The sequence below is a fragment of the Falco cherrug genome, chromosome 2, assembly GCF_023634085.1.
Source record: "Falco cherrug isolate bFalChe1 chromosome 2, bFalChe1.pri, whole genome shotgun sequence".
Classification (NCBI taxonomy): domain Eukaryota; kingdom Metazoa; phylum Chordata; class Aves; order Falconiformes; family Falconidae; genus Falco; species Falco cherrug.
The window spans coordinates 80494531-80507376 of NC_073698.1; the positions used below are offsets into that span (position 1 = coordinate 80494531).

Here is a 12846-nt window from a genome sequence, read left to right on the forward strand (position 1 = left end):
TGGTCATTAGCACTATAAGAACAAATTCAGCACAAAGAAAGCTTTAAAGCACTGAAGCGGGGTGTGCCGGGCTGTCAGAACAGCTATTGTACAATGCTTTCCTCCTTGCTCTATCAAAAGACAAAAGCTGCATTTGATGATTGAAGACACAAAAACCAGAATAGCAATGGGAGCTCCTCCTGCAAAAAAAAGGAATTCCTTATTTCCTAAACCCCACATTTCTCCTTTCCTCCATGCTGCTGGGCCCTCTTGGATCTCTCCAAAATGGGATGGGAGCAGGACTCTTCCCCTAGCTTCCAGTTCACCTCTTGCAGCCCCTCAAGTCATTCCCAGGCTAAGCTACTCCAGCAGTGTCAGAAAAGCTTGTGATGTCTACATTGTTTTGTCTCACTGGTTTTTCCGATAAACAACAGAGCAGGCAGCTGATGTGACATGTGGACAGTCTCTTTGTCAGGCAGGGAGCTGCTGCCACTTGCTGGCATCCTATCATGTGCAAGTGAAAAGGTTTTCCCTTTTGCATTTCTTCCCATGGAAGGTTTCAAGGGTGAAAACACATTGAAAGGAGATGATGTACCTCCTGCTGAGCCTGGAAGAAATTTTCATTTATGGTTTCAGGTTCCCTCATAGCTCTCTTAGCACCCATGGGCCTTACTAGTGCACATTTCTTTTATTTAATTTTCTCTCTGTCCCTCTTCCTGGAGCAGGGCTGCTCGGTTCTAGTTCTAGAGCCAGGGGAAGACCAGGTGCCTTTGCCTCACTGAAACTCAGAGACAATGAGAAGACCTGAGTTAACCAGATCTTTCACAACTCTCCCTCTGAATTAAATTCAGGCTGGAATGGGATATTCATGTTTAGATGTGAATAACAGTGAGATTGCCTCAGAGAGAAAAAAAGCCTAAGAACCCTGTTGTGAAAACATAATGTCATAGTGGGTTTAGCTTTAAACTAAAACAATTGTGTTAGCAGCCTGATATCCCTTGGAAACTCATGCATAGGCACCCACTGTACATATACCATATATATATATAGTCACTACATCATTTCTTGGTTTTCATTCAATTTTATTTCAGAATGCCCGTCTGGCTTATGTTGCTGGCAACATAGCAAACTCCAGTCTTGATCAGTCCTAGGGATGTACCCACAATTCTGTGTGAACAACGCTGTGGAAGACACAGGTTTCAGTAATATTTTCCAGCTTGGTTATGATGGAAATGGAAATCCAAACCCTCCTCAAAGAGGCACTAGGTTGTGCAAGTGGATGCAGCAAGGAGGGAAATACAAAAATACAAAATAAGCACTTATTTAAAAATACAAAATAAGCACTTTACTTCATGTGTCAGACCCTGTGGATGCTTGAAGGATGCCATGCTGTCCAAACAGACCTCTTCTGGCACCGACATTTCCTGGGAGATTTTATGGTTGACACAAATAAGTTGTAAGGAGGGGGTTCATTCCTCCTAGAAAGTGCACCACAAAATTCCTGGGGAACACCTTTCTGCCCAGAAGGTGAAACTGTGCTGTGAATCATGTAAATGCGAGGCATATCCATCCTGAGAAAGTTCTGTTTGTTTGTTGACTGTCGGTTTAGCTGGAGATTAGATAAAGCTTAATTAATGCAGTCCAGTTATGCTTTCTAGGCTAAATTCTTGACATGCAGATAAAAATTAATACAGAAACTCACAGACTTCCTCCAGCAGAAGTCAAGGGAAGACAGAGCATTTTAACCACTAACTCAAAGGGCCCTTTTTACAAGACAAACCTTATTAGCGAGTTGTTATCTGGTCCATGCTCACAGACTCCTTTGCTTGGCAGACCAAGAGTCTCACCCTGGGAAAAGCCCCAGAAACAATCTCTCAAGCATGCCCTTTTATGACCCCAAATATCAATTTTCTACAGTCATTTGCAAATATTCTGCAACATGTTGGAGTTGCCCTTTTATCATTGGGGGAAATATCAATTCATTTACATGTATGTTCTCAGAATCACGAAGACTTTGCAAAGGTCTTATCAGAAACCTTTAGGGTCACAGTGACCCATAAATAGATGTTAATAGCAGCCTTGTTCACAAAAATTTTACCAAAACCTCTTTACCTTCCAAGCAGATTCTGATCAAACAAATTAGTGCATCACCAGCTTTTCTTGCCTTTCACCCAATTTATAAACACAATGCCATCTGCTAAGTCACAGCAAATAATTCCTGTTTCTGTTACACTGATCAACTGAGTTCCCAATGAACCTCTAGTCCAATTCTCTCTGAAGCCCTTTTAGGAGTCAAATTCCTGCATGGTTATACACTACAGCTAACCAATATTTTTGTATGGTCAAGTGGCAGCCAAATGGAAAAGAAATGGACCAAAACTGGGTTGGTGACCAAGGGAGAGACTAATACTAAGCAGTAAGGATAACTGCCTCAAGCTCTCAAAAAACACCTCTGGAAAGAGGACTAAATGACAAAAAAATACCTTCAAGTTTGAAACACCTCAAGATTATGAACCCGACTAGGTAATGCAAGGGAGAAGAATGGAGCTAGGTGTAACCAAAGGCAGAAGCAGTTTGTTGAGCTTTTCCCCAGAGAAAGCAAAGCCCACAAGCCAGGGCTGAGGAGAGCAAGGCAAAACGCAGCAGAAAGAAGATGAGCAAAAGAAGAGGCTGGGACCAGCTGATATCCAGAGCTATGGCCACAACATCAGTGGGAGCAAGGCCAAAATGATATTAAATCTACAGAAGCATTGTCAAAATTCACCCCCCTGGCTGAAATGCCACAAATTTGAGGGTCAGCTACAGGCCAGCTACTCCAGCCAAGGCAGGCAGATCCCAGGGTGGAACACGTTCCAGCACATCCAGCAGACCTAACTTTGGCTACACCTCCTGTTATCAGGCCCAGCACTATGTCAAACCATCAGACAGGTCTGCACAGCCTTTCAGCAGGACAAGAGGGTCACTGGAAGAGCACGGCTTGCACAGTGTGAGCCACAAGGCATGAGTTAGTACCTGGCAAGCTACTCCTGCTCTAACTGTGCTGCATTTGTAGCCAAGGAGCCAAGCACATCCGTCCCAGGACAGCAAGGCCAGGTGTCCCAAGGAGGAGCAGTTGAGAAGAGTAAGGCGTTCAAAATGACCCGAGGAGGCTGTCTATGCTGCCTGTGGAGCTGGCCAAGGGAGCAGAAAGAGTAAATGCAAAGAAATGATAATCAGTTAAAATATTTGTTTTACACGCGGAAGAGAGGAAAACAGACAGGGAGATAGCATGCTAAGACTGCAAATAGTAATTTCCATTCTTCTTCTATAATACACATCCCCCCTTTCTGCCTGTTTTCCTATGGAAACAACGCACTCTGATCCCCTTCCCCTGACTTTAATAACTTTTGAACTTATTGGACAATTTTGATTAAATTTACTGAGAGGCAATGATATCAATGACAATTTCATTCCTATATGAGTTGCCCTGGCTGAGCAGAGAAGAGAATTTATCCTATTTGAGAGACCAGTATAAACTCACCATTTACCAAGCAAGAGAGGATCCATGTGTGCACATGCCTCTGCAGGGGTGAGGAAGAAAGAGGATGAGAGAGGTGTCCAAACACAGTAACATCTCTGGCCGAGCTCATATCATCTTAGGCATCAATGCCAATCAAGCACTAGACATGTTGCCTCGCTGGTAATGTGTTTGGGAGACATGCTACTTGCAACAGCACAAAACAAGCTCTCCTTTTGCGTGCATGTGCATCACAGATTTCAGATTATACCCTCAGGTATGGTCAGTGCTCGTGCTAAAGTTGGGGGAGCACTGCTCTAGCCCCTAACCACCCACCTGCAGGCACCTGCCTGCCCTTTCTACCAGGGGGCAGAGCTCTTTCCTGCCTCCAAAGGACAAGTGTGAGGCACCCATCTAGAAGTGAGTGGGAGGCCATTCAGCATGGGTGCTCTTCTCCTGCTTTTTGGCTGTCTATAGGCAGTGCTAACACCAACCTGCATAAACCACCGGAATAGGAACAGAAAGCGTAACAGAACAATCATATGCTTGGTAGAAGGCCAAATGCTGACAGCAAAGAAGCCTATACGGGCTTGTTAACCTACTAAAATAACATAACTCTTTCCCCACCGGCACATTCATACATGACTTCTGCCACAACAGGTCAGTATAGAATTATTTACCAGATCTGCAGCACAAAGGAAATGATAGCTGGGCCCTGCTGGGAGGGTGGAGAAAAATGCAGTAAACAACAGAAAACTGTTGTGCTGGTGGTGACTGTAAGTGCTTTGGTGCTTTTCCTCTTGCTGAAACCTCTGATGGCAGCTATAAATCTTTAGCTGTCACTTGCAGTGGGTATTTACTAATTACAGCATCAGCATGTCTTGTCCCAGTCCATGGGTTCTTGGGATAGCCTAGCAAAGGAGCAGAAATAGTTTTGCAATGAAAGTATGTTCAGGGAATGAATGTCTCAGCACTGATCTCTCCACTGCTCTGGCACCAGCACTAGGAAACTAGGGATCACAATACAGAGAACAAGGATGTTAATTCTGCCTAAATAACAGACTGCGTTTCCTTTCCCCGGCTGTTCTGGGGAGCTAATTACACAGATTCCCAAATCAAAGAAAAACAAAACAGTCTGCAAACGATTGCAATGTTGATGTGTTGGCAGTCCAAACCATGACATATGGTCCTTCAGTATGTCATCCTAGAGAACAGGCTCACGAGCAATGCTTCTTACGTAAAATAATGTCGTAAATAACAGAAAGAGGCTGATTTTAGAAATGTACTTGAGGTGGCCTCCCTAGTTCCACAATAAGACAGCCAGTGTTTCACAGAGCTGTTGCCAGCCTGGTGATAGGTTCCCAAACGTACCTCACTTGAGGGGGAAGGAAGGTGAATCATATCCAGACAGGATCCCAGCTTAGTCAATACCCACACACAAACTTTGCTAAAACACCACTAAGGTTGCGAAGTCAAGATTTTGGCCCTAACACTCGCTGAGCACCATGTGCATGTGTGTGTGCCACCAACCCTGTTCCGGGAGTGCCCCGTGGTGGTGCACCAGCCTTCACACCCCTCATCAGCAGGATTCGGACCTCGAAGTTCACCACCCAGACTCCTGCCGCAGTCATTGTGGAGTAAGGGATGGCTGCATGGACCCTCTGTGGCCCAGCAGGGAAGAGAGGTGAGACATGAGTGCTCCAAGGGCTTTCACATGCCTTTGTCCACAGCAGCCACATGGAGGTTCAGCACTCTGTGGTCCAGCTGAGGAGATGAGCATCACTCCTGGTGGCACAGGGCTTCGGCCATTCCCCAAAAGTGAGATGCTTCCTCTCTCCACCTCCTTCATGCTACCCTTGCCCAAGCTCTTCTTCCTTCACCCTGGTAGCACCTCGCTTCATACCTTTGCAACCTGTCCCACTGCCACCACCCCACCTCAGAAGCTGGTCAGCTCCCCAGTTTGTCCTCTATCCCCCACGGGCACCCTGGTATAGCCCAGCTGGCCTTGAGCAGAAACTCTAAGGATCAGACCAATGCTCCTTCTTGGCAAGCACATTAGTGAATTTCACTGTGCAAAGTTTAAGGACAGAGATGATTTATTTTCTCCTTACCCTTGGGCCTATAAAGTTCAGCTGCACAGAGCAGCCAACCTTCATTGAGTGGCTCAGGGCACTGAGATCAAGATTTTGGCCCAGAAGACAGGTAACCCAGGCTCCCCTGCCTGCATCCTCACCCCACCCTCCTTCAGGACCGCAGGGTGGTAGGGAGAAGACCCTTAAGGTCATCATTTTGCTACCTGTAACCCTGGGCAATGGATTATTTTTATGTGCCAAACACCTGCTCTGGACACAAGTAATTTGCTGTGGAGTTTATTATTCCAGGAAAGGCTAAAGGGACACAGTACCACGGCACTTGCCTGCCTTACTGCATGCTGAAATCCCGAATTCTGACACGCCGAGGGCTCCAGGTTGCCTTCCTCTCCCCGTGCCTGCGTTTGGCCTTCAAACGGGCAAATATAACTCCGGTAACGGCATAGAGGAAACCTTGGAGAGGCCACAGGAGCCTTGTGCCTCTTGGGAAGGAGGCAGCAGATAAACAGGATTAGGGAATTTTGCATAGCTCAACCTGCCAATTTCTGTAAAAAGGAAATGTAGGCAGTGCCTGCAGCCGTGATTCAGAGGAGAAGCCTTTGAAATGACTGCCAGGAGAAACGTGTTAAGATACAAGCTGCTTTTCCTCCGCAATAGCTGCAGTACAGGGAACAGCCCTCCTCTGTGGAGCCCACCCTGCACCAGGCACAGTTTGTGGTGCACAGCCGGATGGCAAGAGCCCTGGGAGCCAGGCAAAGCAGGCCTCATCCTGCATCACAGGCTCCAGCTGCTGCTGGCATTCAAACAGGGAGGTCAGCTGCAAGATGTTCTGTTATGGACCAGACCAAAAAATTTCATTAAGAATGCTTTTTCCTGGGAAAATCTTGGGGTTTTATCACCTCTTTTTCTTTTTGTTGTTGAAAAGTGCAGACCTGAAAAGTAAAATATTTAAAACGGGGTAGGAAGGGGTTGGGTTTGGGGTTTCCTTTGGAGAAAGTGTTTGGATTTTCAGGTGAAAATGGTTAGTTTTCAACTTTGCATTGGAAAGGCAGCTATTCCATGAGGACTATAGCATCTGACACCTAGTCTCACAGCAGCAGGCATATTCTGCAGTGGTTAGGACTTCACCCTGCAGGAATGTGATAATAGAGGGGCAACCCTAGCATCACATAACTCTGCCCTTAGGAGTCTCACACCCCCAGGAGGAGATTACATGCCCTGAACTTGCCTCTGCTCTGGGACAAGGGGAGCCACCAGCAACTCTCCCCGAAAGCAGAGCCCCTGGCATCCTCTCCCCACTCTTGGGCACAGCACCAGAGGATGAACACTGACTTTTTCAGTGAACCCTCTATGAGCACGCGCTCAGTGAAGCCCATGAAGGCTCTGCTCATTAAACCCAAGGGGAACATACTGAGAGAAAGGGTAAGACCACTGTAAAACCAAATTGCTGCTGTGTGATCATCTCCATGGTGGTCCAGCCCAGCTGATACAGTGTCACTAGACTGCCTTGTTTGTAATACTTGGCATTATCAGTAGTGGCTGTGCCTTTTTGCCCTTAGATTTGGCTGGGGATGGTGCCTTGAAAGCACAAAGCCAGGCTGGAGCAGTTTAGGGGAGCTGGAGACAGGGGAAGGAAGAAAATCAGAGCAGAAACCACCACAGCATGCCTTGTGGCACACCTGTAGGGGTACTCTGACAGGGACAAGGATCCCTGATAAAACAACAGTAACACTCACCATCCCAGCCAGAGGACAAGAAGCTCTTCCCGCTGCCTCTGCCATGGAACCAGAAATCTTCAGTGAAGAGCTGGGATAGGCATGTGGGGACAGAAACTAGCACAAAATGATGGAGTTGGTCTGGAGCATGGCAAAGCCCAACGCAGGGTTTCTGAGGCAGGGACCAATCCATCTCTCAGAAACACGGACAAAGGGTTGCACTTAGGAGGTCTGCGGCAGCACACGTGACCCCTGGGGAGGCAATGAGGTGACCAGTGTAGGGGCGGTGGTGTAAGGTGGCGGAGATTTCATGTGTGCCTGGGGTGCTTATACTGGATTTGGCCGGCCATGTCTCTACATGTGAAGGGAGCAGTGCAGCCCTCCGGCAGCTGCCAGCAATGGAGCTCCAGGTCGGGGTGGCTGCTCCCGTCTTCACGAGAAGGCTGAGTAGAAGTCTTTGCAAGAAGCCTGAGTCTACAGGCCTTGCACCTACAGGGCCAAATCAAACCCCAGCACATGTAAACACACAAAAAAAGCTGCACTCCTGGAGTACTTAGTTCTAACCAAGGACAGCTAAAATGAAGAAAACGCTAAACTTTTAGTTCATATATACATATATTAATTATTTATTTGCAGGTACTGATTCAGAAAAGCTTTTTTTCAAAGTTGGTCTGACAGCTTTCTGTTAAAAACTACTTTTCTCTTGCAAGTGACACCCACCGCTAGCAAGTTATATGAGCAAAAAATAAAGGGAGGAATCACATCTAGTTTCCCTACATCTACTCTGAATTTGCTCATTTTGCACTGGATGATATTTGTTCTATCCCTCAGGGTACTCCTGTCCTTGGATGAGATTTTATTGTTGCTCTTAAATCCTGTTTGGCTGGACTTCCAGCAAGCCCCAGACAGCTGAAAGCTTGGTTGCACAGCATGTAAAATAGGACCATTTGGTATGTGGTGCACGGAGCAGGCATGAGAAGAACCTGCTTCTTCAGACAAGACCTTACGTGTGGTGGGCAGGTTTCCAAAGCAGCCCACCCATTGCCTGCTCTCCTGGGCCTGCGAGGCTGCAGATAACCTGCTTTGTTGGCCCACTCCACATAGCCCCGTGTCCAGCCACGTCACCCACCTTCAATGGCCAAGCCATCGCAGTGTGTTAAGGCAAGCCCTGTTGGCTCTCAGGAGCCAGCAAGCACAGTGCCAAATCGGCAGAGGTTGGCAATGCCCAGGGCTGGGAGGGAGGTGGAAGACCTGGTGTGGAGGAAGGGATGGTGGCCCCAACTATGCAATACAATGACATGCTTATGGAGATCCTGGCAGCAGCTGTGCTTGCTGGCAGGCCAAGGGATGGCCAAGGTGGTTAGCAAGCTGTGTCCTGTGCTGTCCTGAGCACCAACACATTTCAGTGCTAAATGTTCTTAAATGTTGGACCTGAAGTTTTACCCTGGAATACACCCTGATAAGAAACTCATCTCCCTCTCTGAGTCTTTGTCTCTCAGGTATACTGTATATCCAGTTAGATCTATGCAGAGATTGCTTAGGACATTAGAGACAGGCAAGAGAAGCTGTAAGTAAAAAAAAAAACAAACCTCAAAGAAAAGTTAAAAAATACCAAATATCGCACAGCAGTCCAAAATAATAGCTCAACTCAACTGCTATAAAAGGTGAAATTAAAAGAGGTCAGTCTGTACAGCTGTGTGATTTTATGCCAGATAAAGGATCTAGCTTCTCATCTGCTAGACTATTTCATCATTAGCTTTTCCAAGAATCCATCTCTCTGCTAGTAATGTCAAATAAATCTTCACTAAAATGCAAAAATGTTTATGATTATACCTACTGACCCGTTCTTTTATTAAATGAGGACAACAGGATGATGCCCTGATATTTGCTGATGGGTTACTCCCATCTAACCTTTTCTTGTTCAACCAGATCATTGGTTTTCATTTCATCATACAATAGTTGCCAATAAAATTAAGTCAATTAAATTAAAAGTCTATTATGTTCTTTGAAATCAGGCTGAGACCTTTTTTCCCTCAGTCAATGCTCTGAGAAGACTTTTGATAGGGCAGCTGGGAAATCTGGAGCAGTTTCTCATCTGCTGTAAATTGGTTTAGCTTTTCAAAAATCAATACAGTGGCATCAGCTTACCCCAGCTGAGGGCTTAAACCCTGATGTGTACGAATAAGCCTCAAGCATGATTTGGGGCCAAGATTTAGATCTAGAATTACTCGTTCATGCAATCTCAAAGACCTTGTCTACTTATCAAAGTGGTAGCAGTTACCTATAACATACCTGGTGCAGTTACACCATCATCTCTTCCCTATGTAAATATCCCTATTCCAATATAAAAATGACCTTTTAGATGTAACTTTAAATGTGAGCTATTCCCAAGAGGCATAAGTGAAATCAATAAAAGACTCTAATGTCACATAGTCATGTCTGCATGAAGCTGCCTCCTTTGGTTTTCTGATATAAAATATTTCACCACATTTTTTCCAGTAGACAAGACCTTAATATCTCATTCAGAGATTATTTAAATAAAAAGGCAAACAGAGAAGGAATGTTCTACATCCTAACAAAATCCTAAGCTCTAGCCTTGAAATGCCATTCAAGTATCTTAAGAACTAGTAGTGGATATTACAACTATAAATGGTCTTAATTTGCAGACAAACCATTCACTTTGCAACATCTTTGAAAGCGACTTAACGTTTCTGGGCCAGACTTCCAGTAAATTTTTGCCGAAATCAGCTGCCTCTTAGAAAAGAACATTTAGACATTTAGCTATTTCATCCTGAATGAAAAGACTAAGGCTGATAAGGCAGTGTGCCCACAGTTTATTCCCCTGCCTTACTGTAGGACAAATGTTTTGTGAAGAGCTGAACATGCCCCCGACTGCCCCCAAGATATGTAGGTGAGGGGAGCTCAACCACCTCAAATATACCCAGCGTGACTCGTGGCTGATGTGGTCCCCAGCTCTGTCTCATCTTCTGTTCACCCACAGTGCCTCTGGCACATCTGATCAAAAGACAACGGGGAACAGCCTCTCATGTGGTGGGGCAGGACAGATGCCTCCAGTCAGTCAGTGGGAGATGCTAGGTTCCAGCCAGGAGCTCCAACCCATCCAAGGGAGCACCCTGGGGCAGGACATCTCATAGGAGAAAAATGAATTTGCTTGCTGCCCAAACAGTTACAACTGGTAGGTAAGCCTAGTGGCACTGGAGCCATGGCTTGGCAAGGTCTGGGGGCTGCAGTACGAGGCTGGGCTCTCAGCCACCAGGAAACCTTGGACTGCAGCCTCCAGCAGCAAGACATGGGCTACAGTCCCATAGACTCCTGGTGGAGCGAAGGACACCAGCTGGAAGTGGCCAGGTGGTTTCCTTCAGTCTCATAAGGTGGGGGTGAGATCTGCTTTTCTACAGCCCAAAATGGCAGGCCTGGGAAAGACAAATGGTATCGTATCAGTTTTAGAGGCCCAAGACATTCTGATTAACCCTTTAGATGGCATAGAGAAGTGGGCTTGCTCACATGACCCCAGGATACATTTTCCTTTTTGTGTCCTAGGGTGTTTTTGTGTCTTCTCCATAATAATAAAGAACAACCGCAGATCTTTAAATAAGATGTAAAATTCTTACAGGGCTAGTGAAAACGTCAAGAATAAACTTAACCAGGACAACATCATCTAGCTCAGGTGACTGTCTTGGATGCTTTTTTTCAACTTGAAAGCAGTGAACCTCCCTTAATACTCTCAGAATTCTGTCAGAAGTCATCTGTAAACCCTTAACATCATATCCATACTGCTGTTACATTTGAACCTCCAGCCCTCTGTTAGCAACCATCCTGAAGAGCTGGCACACAAGTAGAAAGTGTTTTAACAGTCTTCCTGCAGATTTGATAGCAAAGGCAGCACAATCCCCACCAAGCCTAGACAAACTGCTGTGAAAGGAAGGCAAATAAAGACCTGGAAGAGCTTTTTCATGTGGATTGAGAGAAGAGGTTTACCCAAAAACTTTAAAGCAAACTTGGGAATTAACACTGAACAGCTTTGTGTGTATTTCCAGGTGAGAGACTTCGTAAGCAAAGCTTTAACTCTCTGCTATCACAAATTCAAACAGTGAAACAGCTCCTAACCCTAATTAACTCAAAATTATTGACTTCTTAGAAAAGCTTTGAAGCACAGAAGGGCTTTCTATCAGCCAAACCTACAGTGCAGACCAGAGGTTTCCCTATTCAAACTTCAAAGTTTTTCAATTCGCATCAGACGTATAAACTACATGCAAATCACACAAGATCTACCAATGTATTTTGCTCCTAGAGAGCATTTTTCTAGGATAAAAGCTTTAAAGTGATCTACAAATTTTTAACGGTAAGCAGAAAATCCCAACTTCTTTTCAGACCCAAGGGACATGAAAATGAATACAAGAGATATGGTCACACTGTCAAAAGGCAAGGCAAAAACGTCCCTTGCATGGTGTTGCAAGGGGCACAGGACAAGAGGTCAGGGTCAGACCTTCCTCTGAGCCTATCTCCTCTCTGCCACTGAGCAAGGAATAGACTGGAGATATCCCAACATTTTTTGCCGCGGCAGTCCCTACTCAGGCTAGAGACTGGAGAAGGGTAGAAAGTCTAACACTCTCTTTCCTCAGAGAATCTTTTCATACATTAATGGGTTTCCAATTCTAAACAGACTCTGAAATGATGTAAACAAGACTCGGTTGCTTGTTGTTAATGACTCTGGTGCGTGCAGTTTCATCAGCCCTGCATAGATCTAATTTTTGCTGAACAATCACTGTTAAGCTGCTGGAAACCCATGTCATCAATTTCAAGAATGGTAAAGGTGAGCTTCCTCCCAGGAGATCCACACCCCTCTTGTAATTGTCAAATTAATGGAATTACGTTGGGGTAAAAGTGATGTAAATGAAGACAACACTTGCTTGGCAATTTATTTGCTGTATCAGGGAAACATCATCGGTTCTGACATATCAGGTGGATTGCCTGTTCACTGACACCTTTGTAACACAACAGTGATTTTGATGACATCCTTAGGTAATGAATACAACAGGAGAGTTACAGCATTGAAAAAAACTACAGCATTTTCCATCTGCGGTACACATCAAATATCAGCCATGATGAGTTCCATGGGGTTACCCCTGTGTAGAAGTGAAGCAGTAGAGCTCAGATGCCTGCATTTTTGTTAAGGCAACACATCGCTTTACAGTTACTTCCAGTTGCTCACACAGAAATAGCATCTTGAGGTGCTTTAGTACATCACGGCTTAGAAAGCAAACAGTGATAGTCACAGGGGTGCGACATGCTTCTCATCATGTGAAACTTGAGAGCCACAGCCAGGACAGCTTGGTGTCAGCAAGAGAGAAAGGGAAGGGGATGCTTATACCTGGTGTGCTCATGGAAGGAACAGGGCTTGACCAACAGAAGCAGCAGTAGAATGACTTCTCCATCTCCAGGTATGCACCATGTCTACGATTCACTGATTCGCTTGGCATGGTGGGTTTTAACAGGAAGCAGAAGAATAAAAGTACAGATTTACTGAACAAGGTACTCTGAGTCT

At 45.5% G+C, this 12846-nt stretch overlaps 1 protein-coding gene across 2 annotated transcripts in view; it reads right to left on the bottom strand.

Annotated features, from left to right (window-relative positions):
- Positions 1-3562: 3562 nt before the first annotated feature.
- HSF2BP (heat shock transcription factor 2 binding protein) overlaps positions 3563-12846 on the bottom strand; it is an 85266-nt gene continuing 75982 nt past the window's right edge. The window contains exon 10 of one of the 2 annotated variants that reach the window (XR_008730789.1): positions 3563-4386. The gene's annotated coding sequence lies outside the window, so the exon portion shown is untranslated. The remainder of the gene's footprint in view (positions 4387-12846) is intronic. The other variant, XM_055701390.1, reaches the window with a different exon arrangement.